Below are 18,817 nucleotides of genomic sequence, written 5' to 3' on the forward strand. Positions count from 1 at the left end.
CATTCGGAAGCGATCACTTGAAGGTTTTTGAGGACTAGAATAGCATATTGCTGCCTCTCAACTTGATGGCACTGTCTGTCTGATTCATCTGGCATTCCCAGGATCTCCTTCTCCACAATCACATTTTAATCATTTTTGTTTCTGGTCTTGTGTTGTTCGGTTTCATATCCTCTGTTAGGTTAGTTCAGTTGGTCATCTCGTTATATGAACAAGTCCAAGGAAGTAAGACCATTTGGCCTTGTGGAGAGAATTATTTTGTAACAATAAACCCTTTTCTCCACTTTTAAAAAATTTTTTTATTTTTCTGAAGTTGGAAATGAGGAGGCAGTCAGACAGACTCCCACATGTGCCCGACCGGGATCCACCCGGCATGCCCACCAGGGGGTGATGCTCTGCCCATCTGGGGTGTTGCTCTGTTGCAACCAGAGTCATTCTAGCACCTGAGGCAGAGGCCATAGAGTCATCCCTGGAGCGCCCGGGCCAACTTTGCTCCAATGGAGCCTTGGCTGCGGGAGGGGAAGAGAGAGACAGAGAGGAAGGAGAGGGGGAGGGGTGGAGAAGCAGATGGGCGCTTCTCCTGTGTGCCCTGGCCGGAAATCGAACCTGGGACTCCTGCACGCCAGGCCGACGCTCTACCACTGAGCCAACTGGCCAGGGTGAGCTTTTTTCCACTTTTAATACTCCTATTCCACTGGGCCCCCCAAAGTTGTGAGTTTGTGAGCAGCTAAAATGTTATACTAGGAGGCTTGGGGAAATAATGAAAAAGCATGGATTTGGGAGTCAGATGAAACTAAAATAAAATCTATGTATTAGATGGGATTCTTGGACAAATTACTTGACCTATCTAAATCTTAGATTCCTTGTCTGAAAATTAAAGTAAACAGTATCGAAATTTGTTATGAGCATTAGATAATGTGATGTGACACACAGCGGTATATAGCAGACACTCAGTAATGCTATTTTTCTCAGGTCATTAGTGCAATTTGCCAACTCTTCCTGGTGCCCTCCTTCCCAGCACGTGGCAGGATGGCACTTCATGGCCCACGTTTGGTTGGGTGGGGCTATGGGACTGGTTCTAGCTAATAAATTGTGAGCAAACATGGTGTATATTTGAAACAGCCAGTGCAAGGCCTTTCCTTTCAACATGGTGACCGGCAACATTCAGGATGATGGCTGCTCTCTCAGCTGCTGACCCATGAAGGGTGAACAGAATGAATAAGAAACAAATTTTTATATTTTTCAGCCACTGAGATTTTATTTATTATTACTGCAGCCTAGCCCAGCCTATCCTGTTGTTTTCCTCTCCTTGAACAACAAAGTATAAAAACAGAGGGAAGAAGAACACAAATTATTTAGTGGACTGTGGAGGCATCAGATAGGTTTTCTGATATCTGGTCACATAGTGAAGTTTTATTTGCAGATTGAAGGTTTTCTGTTGTTGAGGATGGATCCATGTTTCAATCCAAGTGGGGAAAGAGATGTGAGGACAAGCTATTCATGGTGTCCTATACTGACCCTTGGGAAAAACTGAAGAAATCTCCTCAGGTTTTTAAGTATTTCAGATTTACTCTTATGTGAATCAACCACATTCTCTTCTCCCTACCTCCTCGTTCTTACTTACAAAACATTAAAATATTCTTGAGTTCCAGAAAAACTAATTATCATATTTATAAATAAAAATAAAGTACCTCTTGGAAATGAGCATTTCTGTTTACCAAGTAACATTTGAGTTTGAAAAAAAGTTAAACTTTGTAAAAATATGTAAATGTACTATTCCCTTCCCTCTCAAAAATTTACTAGATTTATCAATAAAATCATTTTCTTTTGTGTGTGTTTTTTTTGTGCGTGTGTGTTTTTTTGTGTGTGTGTGGCAGAGACTGAGAGAGTCAGAGAAGGAGACAGATAGGGACAGACAGACAGGAACGGAGACAGATGAGAAACATCAATTCTTCATTGCGGTTCCTTAGTTGTTCATTGATTGATTTCTCATATGTGCCTTGACCCGGGGGACTACAGCAGATCGAGTGACCCCTTGCTCGAGCCAGCGACCTTGGGCTCAAGCTGGTGAGTCTTGCTCAAACCAGATGAGCCTGCGCTCAAGCTGGTGACCTCGGGGTCTCGAACCTGGGTCCTCCACATCCCAGTCTGATGCTCTATCCACTGCGCCACCGCCCGGTCAGGCAATATAAAATCATTTTCTTAGAGAGGTAGTTGAGTATAACCCAGCAGCAGCAATAACAATAACAACAAAACCACAACAGAATACTGAATTTTATTTTTTAAAATGTTATTACACCAAAAAAAAAATGTTATTACACCAGTGTCTCTGAATACTGAGAATGTTACCAGTCCTAGTTGATAATGGATACTTTTATGCATTATTTTCCATAACTAAATTTTAGAACAATAATTGTAAACCTCTCTTAATGCTCAGTGCAGTGACATTTGACTTATCATCATGATGCTTTGTAGAAAAATGAAAGGTGACCTTTACTAAGGTAATAATATTGGCAGGCCATATGCTGACTGCTTAGATCAGAACTGTATTCAGCTGCATGTAACAGAACCCTGACTACAGCGGCTTAGCCAATGAAGTTAATTTTTTTTCATGCAACAAGAAGTCTGGTGGTAGGTAGTCCACTCCCTGGCACAGCTGCTGGAGAAAGTCAACAAGGACCCAGGTTTTTCCTAGCCTCCTAACCTACCATCCTTTGCCTGTGGCTTTTGTTCTTAACTGAAAGATGGCTGTTTTTCTTCCAGGTATCTCCATGCTATGCAGAATGAAAAAGGAAGGGCAAGGGGCAAAATATATGTCCTGGCTAGTTCTGTACTCCCAGCCCTCCCCCCGCCTTTTTATCAGAACCTATCGCTTTCCTGGAAGCCCCTCCTTATAGAGCAAAATTACATGGTTGCCATAGGTAGGGAGTCTATGGAGGGACACTGACACATTGCTACCCCAAACAAAATCGTGTTTCTGTTAATAAAAAAGAAAGCTAGAATGACTCTTGAGTAGATAACTAACAATATCCTCATTTAAGTTTTAAGAGCATTATCCCAGATCTTTGCAACAAAACTGGTTACTGTTCCCCCCCTCATCTTTTACATTAGGAAACTGAGGCATTACGCATTTTATATACTAGGAAACCTAAGGTTACACAGATGGTAGGTGGTGAAGCCAGAATGTGAAGCTAGGCACCCTTTGGAAGATGATTCTCAAGTCCTCACAAAAGGCAGAAAGCTGATCAAGTTGGGAGCTTGGTTTTCCTCGAACTGCTTAATCAGTCACACAGAGAGCCAAGCCAGGGCATGGCAAAGGTCTCTCAGGCACTCTGCCTGCAGGTCCCTGTGGGAGGCAGTCAATACTGTAATACTTTCCCTGCTGTGACCACATACTCTCAGACTCGGAGTAGTCTTGAGGCAGCTGTGACAAGCATCTGTATGAGCCTGCTAATGAGGCAGAGTTCAGGAGTCCAAAAAACCTGGCACATCATGATCTGGGGAAGGGATGAATTAAAGGGCCAGCCTTTCTGCCCTCTGGGTTTAGGGAGTTTTGTTTCAGCAAGGTATAAGGAACTTCAGGTTCGAGAAAAGAACATGATTGTTTTGAAACAACAAATATTTACACAAATTCAACAGTCACTAAAATGCTCTGTGTGTGTGTGTGTGTGTGTGTGTGTGTGTGTGTGTTGTATTCACCTTGTTATCTTCATTCATTGCTGTAGTTAACTTTAACAGCGCCTAGCCCATAGTAAAATAAGTGAAGTATAGCAAAGAGAAGGAAGGCTGAGCTTAGGGCAGGAGAGCAGAGGCTCTGGGAGCCAGCCAGTGTTTTCAGGTTGTAAAATAAAATCTCTCGACCAGTGGGACACTGGCCTCGGGCCATGGCAGTGATTAATGCCAGAGCTGTAAAAAGTGCTATGGTGGGAATGGTTAGGCGGTTGTAGAGTGTGTGAGTGTGTGTGTGTGTGTGTGTGTGTGTGTGTGTGTTGGTTTTCTTCTTTAAAGCAGCTTAACATGAAACACATAGTTTTTAGTTGGTTTGGAATCTAAAAGTAAAATTAAAGACTCATTTACTTTTCTTTTTAAATTAAGAACTTCAGCAAATTTATAGAAGAAAAGACACCTGAAAAGCATTAAGTTCTAAACCAGTTACATCACTTTCTCCCTGATCTCTGTTCATATACTTCCATACATTTTTACACAATTGTATTATTGCAGTAGACATTCTGGATTCTACTTTCTTCATGTAAATTTATTTCATATGAACATTTTCGTACTTATTTGAAATATATATTTTTTTCTTTAAAGCTTTTGAGTATTTTATCATGTCAATCCGCATGGCTTGCTTAATAGTCTCTCTCTTATTGAGCATATGGGGCTGTTTTCATGGTTTTGCTATTATACATGCTGCCACTTCCAACATCTTTATATAAATTCTTTATTTCTTTGCTGCCTTTAGGTTATTTTTTTCCATCAGGTTCCCCAAAATGGCATTATTTAGTCAGTGCGTATGAAGAGTTACTTATCTTGGTGTTCCAACTTACAGTGTCATCAATAATGTAGAAATATACCTGCTTTCCTACATCATTGCTAATTACTTACCTGTTGACTCTTAGCTCCACATCAACCCTTCTCTAATCTGCTTCGAAACGCTGGCGGGGGTAGGAGGCTGCAAACCACGTGTCCCAGGCTTCGTTTCTAGCTGCTTCCTGTTAGGTTCTGATAGACGATGCCGGCAGAAAATTTGAAGGCATTTGAAGGAAAGATGGGAGAAGTCATAGTTTGCTATCTTTCTGCTTCCTGGCAATATCTCCAGGAATGATTTCACTTCTGGGTCCTCTTCCCCTGTGTCCCCAGGGTCCTGTTTAGCACTCCCAGTGACAAGTAAAAAGCGTGGTTCTGTCCCGTTGTAGTGTGTCCTCCTCCTTTAGGTTCCCTCAGCTGCCTTCAGTCTTTCTGTTTACTAACCGCAGGGTTACCTACCTTCCCTTTTTTGACCTTTCAGCCAGTGGTGGGATTCAGCTGGTTTGTACCGGTTCGGTAGAACCTATCGAGTTCAGCGAACCGCTGGTTAAAATGGCACTTGTAATCAGGGTTCTCTCTAAGCTGGGCGCCTGGGCAGCTGCCCAGTGTGGAAATCACAAATTTACATCCCTTACTCTTTTTTAATGTTCATCTGTGCAGCAGCGTATTCTAAGTGCCTGTTGTGATGTTCATTTCGTGACCAGGCGGTGGCACAATGGATAGAGTGTCAGACTGGGACACGGAGGACCCAGGTTCGAAACCCTGAGGTCGCTGGCTTGAACACAGGCTCACCAGCTTGAACTCAGTGTCTCTGGCTTGAGCCCAACCATGGTCACTGGCTTGAGCAAGGGGTCACTCACTCTGCTGTATCCTGTCCCTCCCCCAACAAGGCATTATATGAGAAAGCAATCAGTGAACAACTAAGGAGCCATAACAAAGAATTTATGCTTCTCATCTCTCTCCCTTTCTGTCTGTTTGTCCCCATCTGTCCCTCTCTCTGTCTGTCGAAAAATTTAAAATAAAGCAATATGGAAATATCTTAAATAACAACTTTATTGTTTTTAGTCAGGTATTATTTAATATTTTTCATTAATATTTTAAAACTCTTTCTTATAAAATAATCTAGTTTTGTGTACCTCTTTTATTCTTACTTAAGTATAATGAATGAAATAATATACCTTTTGGTATATAAGTTGTTTGTTGGTTTGGGTTTTTTTGGTCATTAGGGCAGAGAACCAATTGTTAAATTATTTGAATCCCACCACTGCTTTTAGCTCTCCCAACAATATAGTTTCCTTTATTAAATGCTCTCTCTTTGAAATACCTAGCTTGGTTTCTATTTTCCTGACTAGACTCTGACTTATAAGCTGGGTCTTATAAGTCTAATATATATTTTATTAGCGTAATATGAGTATAATGCCTCCCCAAAGTCCAATTTTGCACTTTTAAAAACTATTAGGGAAACAGATTTTCTTTTCTTTTTTTTCCCTTTTTTTTTATTGTGTGCATAAGAAAGAGAGACAAAGAGACAAACACACCAGAAGGTAGAGAGAGATGAGTAGCATCAATTCTTAGTTGTGGCACTTTAGTTGTTCATTGATTGCTTCTCATACGTGCCTTGATGGGGAAGGGTGGGGCAGAGTTTAGTTGAGTCGGTGACCCCTTGTGACCTTGGCCTCAAGCCAGTGACCTTGGGCTTCAAACTAGCAACCTTTGGGCTCAAGCCAGCAACCATGGGATCATTTTGATAATCCCATGCTCAAACCAGTTAACTCCATGCTCAAGCCGGATGAGCCCACACTCAAGCGACGGCCTCAGGATTTCCAACCTGGAACCTCAGCATCCCAGATGGATACTCTATCCACTGTGCCACTACCAGTCAGGCAGAAATGGGTTTTCTTAACTGAAAACATTTTATCCATTTCTCATCAATTTAACTGCATATTTTTAAGGGTAATGATAAAAATTTCTACATGGTAACATTTGTGTACATTATTTCAATATATCAAATTACTTGTATTAAACAAAAAAAATAAAAAAATAAAACCATAAACATTTCATTAGTTAATGTAACTGGTTTGTAAATTTAGATCTAGACTTAAGATCTTTATTCAATTTTGTTAGCTTATTTTTCTGTTTTAACAAATATTGTGTGGGTTGAGTGGTGGTCCACCAGAAGATATGCCCCTGTTCAAATACTTGGAACCTGTGAAGGCTACTTATTTAGAAATAGGCTCTCTGTAGGTATAATTAAATTAAGGGTTTGGGGATTAGATCATCTTAGTTTATCTGGGTAGGGTATCCCTAAATTTAGCAATAAGTGTCCTTATAAGAGAAAAGCAGAGAGAGAGATTTGAGACAGAAAGAAGAGGGGAAGGTGAGGACCCAAGGGAGGAGAATGCCATGGGAAGATGGAGGCAGAAGCAGGAATTCTGCACCCATGAGTCAAGAAGTGCTTGGAGTCATCAGAAGCTGGGAAGGTAAGGATGGCTTCTCTCTCTGAGCATTCAGAGGGAGCAGAGAGCATCACCCTGCTGACATCTGGATTTTGTTCTGTCCTCTAGAATGTGAGAAAATAAACTTCTGTGTTATAGGCCACAAAGTTTGTTGCATTTTGTGGCAGCAGTGATGGAAAACTAATATAAATATTATATAATTTCAATGCTTATTGTTAAACACTATTTTTTCTTTATTTCATTTGCAGCATTTAAAGTATTTATACATTAAAAGAGAAAAAAAATCACATAAATATTGACTTTAGATAATTGAGTTTCAGATACTCCTTCACTGTCTCCATCTACTATTTAGTATTTGTTCCCAACTTTTTTTAGGTGAGATTTATTACAAGTTGTTCTGTTCTGTTCTTTTCCATTTTGCTGATGACTCTAATAAGCCTTATAATTAGGCCTCTGTGTCATTTATGTTCAAGAGGGAAAAAACCATTAGTTTCTTATTGAGCCAAGACTCTTGCAATTAATTTATCTTTGCCTACGTGTTTTTTTCCTTCTAGTCCTTCTTATTTCATTTTCAATCTATTATCATGTCCTGCTCCCTTTAATTTGCTTCTTATTATATCTGTGGTTTCCAACAGAGTTTTTTCCCCCTAATTGTGGTAAAAATCACCAAAGGTCCCCTTGATTATTTCTCCTTCATATTGTTCACATTTGGAGGACTTTTGTCTGTAACTCTAATTTGCCCATTGTGGTGAATATTTATTGGTTTGCTTTTGCCTAATTAGATATTCATTTGGGAATGTATCCTTTCCTGTTGTAGTCCGTACATATCAAGGCAAACCAATCACCTTCAAGGCAAATTTCAGGACTCTGCCTTAGAATGTTGTAATAGGAATGGCATTCTCTTCTACTGGATGTAAACACAAGAACATAATCCATTTGCAGCTGGCAGCCATGTTTGATTCTCAAGGGGAATCAGCATTAAGCTAAAGGATGAAACTGATGTTATATATAGCTGAGCAGGAGCTGGAAAGAAAACGGATCTTTGGTGATATTGTTGAGTTGTTGGATCATCCGATTGTGAAGCTTGCTCTACCTGTGGCCTTGCCACTTAAGTGAGCCAAAATAACACCCCGTTATTGGAAAGCTCTTTAATCTAAATTTTCTTGGATTCTAGTTAACTAGTATATCAAGTAATAATAAGTCATTTTTATTAAGATATGTAAATTTGAGTTTTTGATTAGTAACTATAATACCTGTTACCATTTATTATCTACTATGTAGCATTACATTGAAAAGTAATTACAATAATTGTTATTAAAAGTGGCCTGACTGGTGGTGGTGTGGTGGATAGAGCATGGACCCGGGACACTGAGGACCCAGGTTTGAAACCCCAAGGTCACCAGCTTGAGTGTGGGGTCACTGGCTCAGCTTGAGTCCCCCTCCCCCCACCCACCCCCGGCAAGGCATGTATGAGAAGCAATCAATAAACAACTCAAGTGACGGACTATGAGTTGATGCTTCTCATCTCTCTCCCTGCCTCTCTCTCTCTTTTTTTCTCACAAGAAAAAAAAAAAGTATAACTCATGTTAACTGCAGAGGGACGGAAAATGGCACAGAACGACACAGAGAAGCCACATATTACCACAAATACCTTCAAATTTAATAAAAGGCACTCTCATTCTTAAACTGTCCTTTAGCCACCCATTGCGGGGAGCTTCTCTGGTAAGGGCAGCCCTTCAGACACAGTGCTTTGTAACTTTTGCTGTCTTACAGTGTCCTCTTACCTCCTTTCAGCAGCAAATACAAATTCCTCTTCTTGTCATGCTCAGAGAAGTCTGGCCCTTGCCCACTTAACTCATACTTAGGATCAAGGGTCTCGCCTCCAAACCCAATGAATATTTTCTCGTTAAAGACCATCTAGGAAATTTTGATGCCAGTTATTAAGATAAGTTTCACTTTGGGTTGCAAAGAGGTTAAATCACTTTGCCCAAGGCTCATAGCTTAGAAAGGGAGAACTGGGCTACAAATGCAGGTCTGCCTGCCTCTGAAGCCCAAGGTCTTTCTATTACAACATGGAAACTCTCAACAAGAGCATGAAAGGTTGCTGTGTGACTTCTGAGTGTAGGTTAGATAAGGCCACGCAGTTCCTGTCGTTGCTCTTGGGAACTCCCTTTGCTCCTGGGAACCCTCAGCTGCCACGTAAGAGGTTTTGGCTATGCTGGGGCCATCTAATGGAGAAACCACATGGAAATAGAGAGATACTTAAGGAGCGCCAGCCTTTCTGGGTCTTTTAGGTCCAGGTGCTGGTCTCCAACAGAGCCACATTCTGACTATACCTGCATGAGGTATCCTGAGTGAGAATTATCTAGCTGAGCCCAGTCAAACTCTCAATCATTTTTATATAAAGATACTGATTTGGGGGTGGTTTGATCCACAGCAATAGATAACTGGGGAAAACTGCACAATTTGTATTCATTCAATCATGCAACATGTTCCTTGTCCTTATGGAGCTCATTTTCTAGCAGAAAGAGCTGTCATAGTGATATGATCAGCTTTTAAGCCACTCTGTCATTTAGTTGTCAGTGTATTTATTGTACAAATCATTCTTTCCAAGGGACTCTGGATGTTATGTTTTAACATCTGGAGACAGTCTTTGCTTTTGATATGTTTGTCATTCTAAGAGATGATACACAAGACCTTTTTTAAAAAAATGGCCATTTTATCTGTTATTTTGGTTTTCGGTTCCTGAATATTTTTCCCCACCTTATTTATTTATTATCTAATTCCGTGAGAGGAGAGGCACAGAAACAGACTCCTGCATGCGCCCCAACTGGGCTCCAGCTGGCAAGCACACTAGGGGGTGATGCTCTGCCCATCAGGGGCTTAGAGTCATCCTCAGTGCCCAGGGCCAACCTGCCCCAATCCAGCCATGGCTGCAAGAGGGGAAGAGCGAGAGAGAGACAGAGAGAGAGAAAAGGGGGCGTGGTGGAGAAGCAGATGGTCACTTCTCCTGTGTGCCCTGACTGGGAACGGTACCTGGGACATCCACACGCCAGGCCGACGCTCTACCACTGAGCCAACCAGCCAGGGCCTTTCCACTTTACTTTTTAATAATAAACATTTTGTTTTGAGATCATTGTTGATAATAATGCAACAGAGCTCTCTTACACTCTTTACCCATTTGACCGCAAATGGGAATATCTTGCAAAACTTTAGTACACTACCACAAGGAAAATGGCTTTGACACAGTAGAAGCAGAGCACTTCCATCACTATAAGAATCTCTTCTGTTGTCCTTTTATAGCTCCCCCCCCACACACACACCATCCCTGACTCTTGGCAGCCACTACTCTATCCTCTATTTTTATAATTTTCTTATTTCAAGAATAATATATAAATATATTTTAAAGTATGTAACCTTTCAGAATGGGCTTTTTTAATTCAGTGTAATTCCCTAGATAGTCTATCAAATTGTGTGCATTTTATTCCCTTTTTTTGCTGACTAGTATTCCATAACATGGCTGTACCACAGTTTGACCATTCATCTACTGAAGAATGTCTGGATTGTTTCCACTTTTTGGCTATTACCAATAAAGCTGCTATGAATATTTGAGTATAGGTTTCTATGTGAACACAAGTCTTCTTTCCGCTGGGATAAATGCCTGAGAGTGAAATTCCTGGATCATATGGTAGTTGCATATATATATATATATATATATATATATATATATATATATATATATATATTTTTTTTTTTTTTTTAAACTGCCCAACCAATTTCCAGAGTGGTTGTATCATTTTATATTTATACCAGCAATGTGTTATAATCCAGTTTCTCTAAATGCCATCTGATTTGAATAAATTAAATGTAGCCTAGCAGATAACTATTAGGACAATTTATTTTTTAACTGCATATACCAATTTGTTGTCAAGATTTAGACCTCTGACATTCCGATAGGCTCCTAGGGTAGGATGAGGGTGTGGAGAATTAAAGCCTAAGAGGACACCATCTAATTTTAACCCCCAGTGAGTGCTGTTTTATGTTGGGTTTCTGACATCTTGCTTTCACCTGTTTCTACTGTAATTGTATCTGTAATCTCCTTCCCTTCAGGTGGTCTTTTCAAAGGCACTGAAAACCTTCAAGAGTGAGAGGCAACAGATTAGCTGTAAAAGCAAAAGGAGGCTTAGAAAGAGCTTTGAATTCACTGAAAGGTAACAAGGCTTTAGCTACAGCTCACTAGGTAGTCAAATCAATCTTTACTAAGTAGCTGGTTTTTAGAGCAAATGCTCTAGGTAAGAGGCGATTTCTCTAATGAAGCCCAGTAGTTTAATTTCTCCTGATAATTACACAGTGCCCTATTTTCTCTTAGGCAGACATAACTCCTGTTAAAAACATTGGAACATTTAGACATGACAAAAAAGGAAGAAATAGCAAAAGTTTATATTCAAACATTTTGGCCCCAAATCTGAAATGCTCAGATCTTTAATAGACCTAGATAGAACTTCTAATTGTTGTATTAAAATCCCAAGACTGTTTTAAAAAAATACTTTTTCAAATGCAAGAATCCTGCTTCACACACATTTTAGCTTTAAAGTTGCTTTTGTCTATTCTGCATTGCTTTTCAGTGGGGAAGCCTCTCCCTTCTAGGAATTTATCATCATCATCGTAGTATCAGTATTCCTCATCCATTTCTGGATTAGGTTATCTGATAATTAAAGGAAAACGAGCAAACTTATTTTTAAACAAAACTAAAGTTTCCATTTTTGGCTAGGCTCTCCATATTTATGTCTCCACCCTCTTTGTGTGTGTGCGTATGTGTGTGACAGAGACAGAGAGAGGGACAGATAGGGACAGACAGGCAGGAAGGGAGAGAGATGAGAAGCATCAACTCATATTTGAAGCACCTTAGTTGTTTGTTGATTGCTTTCTCATATGTGCCTTGACCGGGGGTCTACAGCAGAGCCAGTGACCCCTTGCTCAAGCCAGTGACCTTGGGCTCAAGCCAGCTACTGTGGGGTCATGTCTATGATCCCACACTCAAGCTAGCAACCCCACACACAAGCTGGTGAGCCCATGCTCAAGCCAGCAACCTTGATGTTTCAAACCTGAGTCTTCTGTGTCCCAGTCCAGCGCTCTATCCACTGCGCTACCACCTGGTCAGGCAACACCACTCTCTTAAACCAAAACATTTAGTAGGTGCTATTCTCTAACCTTTATTTCTTCAAATAAATATGCAGCTGCAAGAGTTTGAACTAGTGCTTGATCTTACACAAAACATACATATGGGTTCAAGCTCATTAATATTTATCTGTACTATTTCACAGAATTGAAAGGATGGTTAGTATACTGTTCACAAAAAATAGAGGATATTTCAAAATGAATATGAAGCAATAAAAAAAGCATTTGATTTTTAAAAAATTAAGCAAGAACAGAAAAGCAAACAACAAGTCAAAGAAAGTTGTTTGATTATGCAAATGAATGCATTGGTGAAAATGCACTATACAAAAGGCTGAAAGTGGGTCCTGGCCGGTTGGCTCCGTGGTAGAGCGTCAGCCTGGCATGCAGGAGTCCCGGGTTCGATTCCCGGCAGGGCACACAGGTGAAGCGCCCATCTGTTTCTCCACCCCTCCCCTCTCCTTTCTCTCTGTCTCTCTCTTCCCCTCCCGCAGCCAAGGCTTCATTGGAGCAAAGTTGGCCCAAAGCTGAGGATGGCTCTGTGGCCTCTGCCTCAGGCGCTAGAATGACTCTGGTTGCAACAGAGGAACGCCCCAGATGGGCAGAGCATCGCCCCCTGGTGGGCATGCCTGGTGGATCCCGGTCAGGTGCATGCGGGAGTCTGACTGCCTCCCAGTTTCCAGCTTTAGAAAAATACAGCCCTGGCCGGTTGGCTCAGCGGTAGAGCGTCGGCCTAGCGTGCGGAGGACCCGGGTTCGATTCCCGGCCAGGGCACATAGGAGAAGCACCCATTTGCTTCTCCACCCCTCCGCCGCGCCTTCCTCTCTGTCTCTCTCTTCCCCTCCCGCAGCCAAGGCTCCATTGGAGCAAAGATGGCCCGGGCGCTGGGGATGGCTCTGTGGCCTCTGCCCCAGGCGCTAGAGTGGCTCTGGTCGCAACATGGCGACGCCCAGGAGGGTCGCAACGTGGCGACACCCAGGATGGGCAGAGCATCGCCCCCTGGTGGGCAGAGCACCGCCCCCTGGTGGGCGTGCCTGGTGGATCCCGGTCGGGCGCATGCGGGAGTCTGTCTGACTGTCTCTCCCTGTTTCCAGCTTCAGAAAAATGCAAAAAAAAAAAAAAAAAAAGGCTGAAAGTATTGGAGTATCTGCATGTTCCTGATACCTTAATTTTTGTGAGCAGTAATTAGAAATGTAAATAAGATTGTAGTGGCAATTGCAAAGACTCTCAGCAAGAATTTTTTAAAGAAGACATTTTCTTTAAGTCAATATATTGTGTAATTAGGGCTTTTTGTGTTGATTTACATAAAATGAAATACACATGTGATGTTTATAGACTGCAATTTTTCCTCTTTACCACTAACACTGGAGAAAAATACAACTCTGTAAATGGGTCCTGGCTGCTACTGTTTGAGACAAGAACTGCCAACTTACCCTTATGAGCCTCTGAGACCTCAATTGGAGTTATTATCTACTGCTAAATCATCTTTCAGGCTCCCTTCCTTTCACATTTGGCAAATGGAGCATTCAGGACTGCTCCAACCAAGCCTTTAGGTTGTTATTCCAGCCAAAGTGATTCCACGCAGCAGGGAGAGGAAAACATAGCTTCTTATCTGTTAAAAGTTAGCTTCTGTAGAGTATCTTCTAATTTATTAAATGCTTTTCACCTTACTTTATTTAATCTTCCCCCAAAACCTATGAGGCAGAGGTTTTATGCTGTCCTCCTTATTTCATAGATGAGGGACGCAAGGCTAAAAAAGTCTAAATGGTTTGCCAGGAATTGCAAACAACTGCCAAAGTCAGAACTAAAGTCTAGGTATTATGATTCCTATGTCAGTGCCTTTTGTACACTAAGAAAAGGGAAAGCACCACTCCCAAAGTGTCGATGTTAAAATGCATTTGTTATGCTCAGTTAAATGGCACATTTCTTCTTAAGCCATTTTAGCCAGACTCAACAACGTTTTTTGGAGGGATTACTACCTGATCGCATTATCTCACCCTTCCCGAACATGGCAAATTTCTATTTCCCCTTAGAGACCATGTCATCATCAGAAGATTGGACTAAATCTTTTACAATACTAGTCAGATGGCATACCATCTTAGACTAGATTGCTCCAGGATTTTAGTTACTCCTACATTCTTATAAGGAAATATAAACCCTGACTCTGTCTCCTTCCTTTCTTCCCTCAGTGGATTCCTTATTGTTTTAAATAATTCACTGCCTAGTCCCTATTTGATGAGTTTCTACAGTATTGACAGGTCATATGCTAGACCTGCAAGGGGGTTTATACGTCTTATCAGATGACTCTTTTAATTGCCTGGCTAACTGCACCACTATGGCTCTCAATATCCGCAGATGGATGTTTGCTATATCAGTCTACTTCTGACCACGGTGTGGGTACCCATGTGCAACCAAGGATCATTACACATGCAGGAACTTGTAGGGTATGTAATTTCATTGCTTTTCCCAACTGATTTCTAACTATAACCCATTTCATTACTCCCCACGTCTTTAAAAATTCTTTTCTTCCCCAAAATGTTAAAAGGGAAAGGAAGATTGAATTGGTCAAAGCAGAATTCTGTAAACATTAAAGGACCTCCAAAGTAGGTGAAAAGTATTTGAGGGCTGAATTATTTTGAGTCTGGATTTCTTAACTTGCCTTAATTTTTTTTAGTTCTGTCTCAGTTTTTGTATTTAACTACTACACTGTTTTAAACATTTCACTTCTCACTGTGTATTCTATACTACACATACCATAATAAACACTGGCTATGAACCTAATTTGGGCTTGATTTAAAATAGAAGTGCTTAAGAATCTGAGCAAGGGAAAAAGCATTCTAACATTCACAAGCCACACTTTTTTCTCACGCCTTCCTCAGCGTATTGCCCTGGGCAGTCAGTTGTGAGGTAAAATAACCAGTTTCTTATTTGTTGTTTTCTTTCACACTGCTGAGAAAAGGTACATCGCTAGAAAACTGACAGAAAATTAAAAAAAATGGAACCCAGTATATTGTATGTATATTTGGTGACTATGTTCAATATGTAATTGCATGTGCTATTTCTCTTTTAATTTTTTTTCAGTTGGAATCAATAGAAATGTAATGAGTGAGATTTTCAAACTGAATGGGATGAGCAGAAATACCCTAAGAAGAGTAAGAGGTGACTCTTGTTCTCCCCTACTCCTAAAAATACAAATAAATCACCTAATAACTAAAAGCATCTTCTTTTTTAAAGAGAAAGCAGATTTTTTAAAAGCATTAAAATTCATTTTTTGAACCTGTGCTCAGCTAATACTTCACAGACATATTTAGATGCTTAGAAATGTTCAAATATTTTCTTACAGACTTGATCTTAATGTATCCCCCTTTTCCCCTTACCCATGAATTTTTATTACTATGTGTTTTTGGCCTTCTATAAAATGTACCATTTTCACTCACAGCTTCAGACGGCTTTGATGTTGTTAGTATGACATACTGTATGTAATGTTAGCCGCTTAAAGCTGGAGATCAGATTGTGCATAATAACATATGTAGTTTGGATTATATAAGCACTGCAGGAAGAAAGGGAGACAGGGCCCTTCTGTGTACAGATTTCAGATTGCTAGTTGTATGCCTGTTTTGAATGTTAAACACTCCTAACTAGGCAGTGATGAAGTTACTTCTTTAGTGACTATGACTTCTGAAACTATAAAGACACAATTTTTTCAACCAAGCTAAAGACGATGCGGTAATTAACATGATTACTTTGTATTTTCCTACTTGGTATTTAGGGAGCTCTGAGGATGGGGGGGGGGGGATAAATTTCATCGTCTTCAAAGCCCAATTTAACAAAGCAATTCCATCAAAAACTTGGACAATGTAGCTTAGAAGAGCCAAAGACAGAATATGATGCAAATTACATATTTTATCCACTATACATTTCACCCATTATAAAGAAGTATGAGATAGGGAATTGTACTAGTTTATTACTCTATGATCGTTTCTTTTATATCTTAATATTTCAGTTTAAACACTGTGGAGCTTTGTTGTTTGTGTCGTTCTTTTATTATTGAGGTTGTGGACTGGCTTTTTCATCTGTTGTTGAAAGATTGGTAACTTCTATGCATTTTGTTTCAAGAGAAATTAAATAAAGCATACTACTATGTTTTTCAGCAACACAAGACATTTCAGAGTGAAGAAATAAGTCAATAGCTTTGTAGGTTTAATAAGTTTATATTTTATTTTAAATATTCATATTCTTCTTTGCTGCAGAAAAACTTCAAGGCTGCTGATAACGCCTACCACTCAAATATCAGCTCAGTAATAATCCGGCCTTTGAGACCATGGGTGGAAAACCCAGCAAATTTCAGTCATCTTTTATTTATGTAGAGCGATTTTGTGGCATTTTGCTTTTTTCCCCTTTCATAAGAACTTTAAATATGGACAGTCCCTTCCCCAGATATCTTTATATTGGGAAGCTCTGCGTGAGGTTGAAGTTTTTATGGGGGAACTTGTTTAAAACAGTTGTCTTTAAAGGCAGGTTTGCCACAGCAAGGTTAGAGGTTGCCAATAAATCCATTTACAGCAACTTCTGTATTCCTTGCTCCAGACACATGATTGGGGTGACCTGTGCACAATTCCCGCAGGCCACATAAGGCAGCAGCAGTCCGGGTTGATCATTCGCTACCGCTACCGAGGCCGGTTTAAATGGTTTTGGGTAGGGAGTGGGCTGATCCCCAGCCTGAAATGGCTGCCTAGGATTCCTGGGTGAAGCCGGTAAACCCAGGACTCCTGAATCCGCAGGCCCTGTCCCAACTTTCGCTCTGCTGGGAATAACAAAACATTTTGGGAACTCGGTAATACCATTTAGCAACTAACCAAAAACAATAATAGCATCTTTGTGTTTCTCCCGCATCCATACCACCTCTTCCCTTCCAGAGAAGCACGTCGTTGGCCCTCGGTGGATGTAGCACCGTCAGAGGAGGCTGCAGACGCCCGGCCCGGGGCTGCCCAGGCCATCTCCGCTCCCTGAACATCACTAATTCGCTTTCAGGAAAGAAAAAGCCAGCAGGGAAATGCACCCCCTACACCTTCCATCTCCTTGAGTTCATTCTTGCTCTAGAAAGTGTGTGTGGAGGGAGGGAGAGAGGAGGAGTGGAGAGAGGGAGAGAGAGAGAGAGAAAGTGAGGCAGAGAAAATTCAAGACACAAGTCACCCTAAAGTATTCACCAAAACTTCAGCTTGGTTAATTGCTCCCATATGTCCTCCACAGTTGTTTTCAAAAAGAAGCAAGGAGGGGAGGCCCTGTCATTTCACTGATTTTAAAGAGACTGAAAAAAAAAAACGAAAACAACTATCATCCATGTTGCTCCAGTCCTGGGTGGGCACAGGCTCAGCCCCGAGGGACTAGCCCCCTTAGGGACAGCTAGGGACCAGGCAGGGAGAGGTGGGGCGGGGAAGCGCTGCGCCCGCGACCGGCGGAAAGTTCGCGCGCAGCGTCCCAGCGGGTCCCGGGAGCCGCCGCAGCCCCGGGCGGGGAGGAGCGCGGGAGGCGCGGCCCGGGCGGGCGCGCGAGAGGAAGGTGCCTTCGGGAACACGCGCAAGGGCGGGGATTCGGGCTGCCAATGAGGCCCGGGTGTGGGCCGTGCGAGGCGGGGGGACGGGCGGATCGCAGCCTTCGTGGTGGCAGCTGCGGGAGCAGCGGCAGCCTCGGAAGCCGGAGGAGAGGCAGCGGAGGAGCGCCGAGCTGACCGCGCCCCGAGGCCCGGCCCGGGGGTGGGGAATCGCTTCGAAGAGCTGGAAACTTTCCCGGCAGGTAACTCTAGCTGCCCGGGCGCCGCCGCGGGCCTCCGAGCGTGCGGGCAGGGCCAGTTGCGGCGGTGCAGAGGGAAGGAGAGGGTCCGGGGAGGAGGAGAGGGTGATAGGGAGAGCGGAAAGGTATGTGGGAAAGTTTCTATAGCCTGCCCCCCCCCCATACACACTGGGCACACCCGGGAGCTTTCCGGGGATAGGCACGGACATGTTGTGCACCCCGGGCCTTGGTGCTGGAGGCTCTGGAGAGTCTGCGCCTTCCTTTCGCCATCCCTTCCGCGCCGGACCGAACTGGCCCCCAGCGGAGCTGGGGCTCGGGGGCACCGGGAACGCGTCGGTTTCGGGACCATCTCTACCCGGCCTCTCTGTAGCCCTTGGGCTTGGCAAAGGCCTGGGCTGCGCCTGGTACCTGGGGCAGAGGAGGCGGGGGAGAGGCACGCCTGGAACCGCGGGGTTCAGGGTGCCCCCGGAGTGTAGGGGAGCGCGGGTCGCGAAGTTGCTGGGGGAACTTAAGCCAGAGAGGGGTGGTGTCGTAATGCCCCCGTCTGGGCTTCAAGTCTATTGCTTCGCTTCCAAGAACACTGAAATGAGCATATCCACGGTTCTTTTTCGGGGTGGGATGGGGTGGTGGTGATGAGCTAGGTAGGATTGAACATTGAGGGGGACTGAAAAAGACGAGAATTGTATCAGGATTGTGACTATCCCTGTTCTGTGGAGAGTGGAGAGTGGTCACTTTGGTGGTACTTATGTCAGGGTGCACCCTCTTCCTGAAGGACTTTGGGGTGCAGGCGCACAGTGCTGGGGTGTGCGGGCTCCCCGCTTTGGTGCGGCAGCTTTCCGCAATGGCTGGCGAGGAAGGAAGCCTAGGCATTG

The 18,817-nt window shown here is 42.6% G+C and overlaps 1 protein-coding gene across 4 annotated transcripts in view; it reads left to right on the forward strand.

The window, feature by feature from the left end:
• Positions 1-17,798: 17,798 nt before the first annotated feature.
• The window catches only part of TANC1 (tetratricopeptide repeat, ankyrin repeat and coiled-coil containing 1), a 261,224-nt gene continuing 260,205 nt past the window's right edge, over positions 17,799-18,817 (forward strand). For all 4 annotated transcript variants that reach the window (XM_066346733.1, XM_066346736.1, XM_066346734.1 and 1 more), the window contains exon 1: positions 17,799-17,948. The gene's annotated coding sequence lies outside the window, so the exon portion shown is untranslated. The remainder of the gene's footprint in view (positions 17,949-18,817) is intronic.

The sequence above is a fragment of the Saccopteryx leptura genome, chromosome 7, assembly GCF_036850995.1.
Source record: "Saccopteryx leptura isolate mSacLep1 chromosome 7, mSacLep1_pri_phased_curated, whole genome shotgun sequence".
NCBI classification, from domain to species: Eukaryota; Metazoa; Chordata; class Mammalia; order Chiroptera; family Emballonuridae; genus Saccopteryx; species Saccopteryx leptura.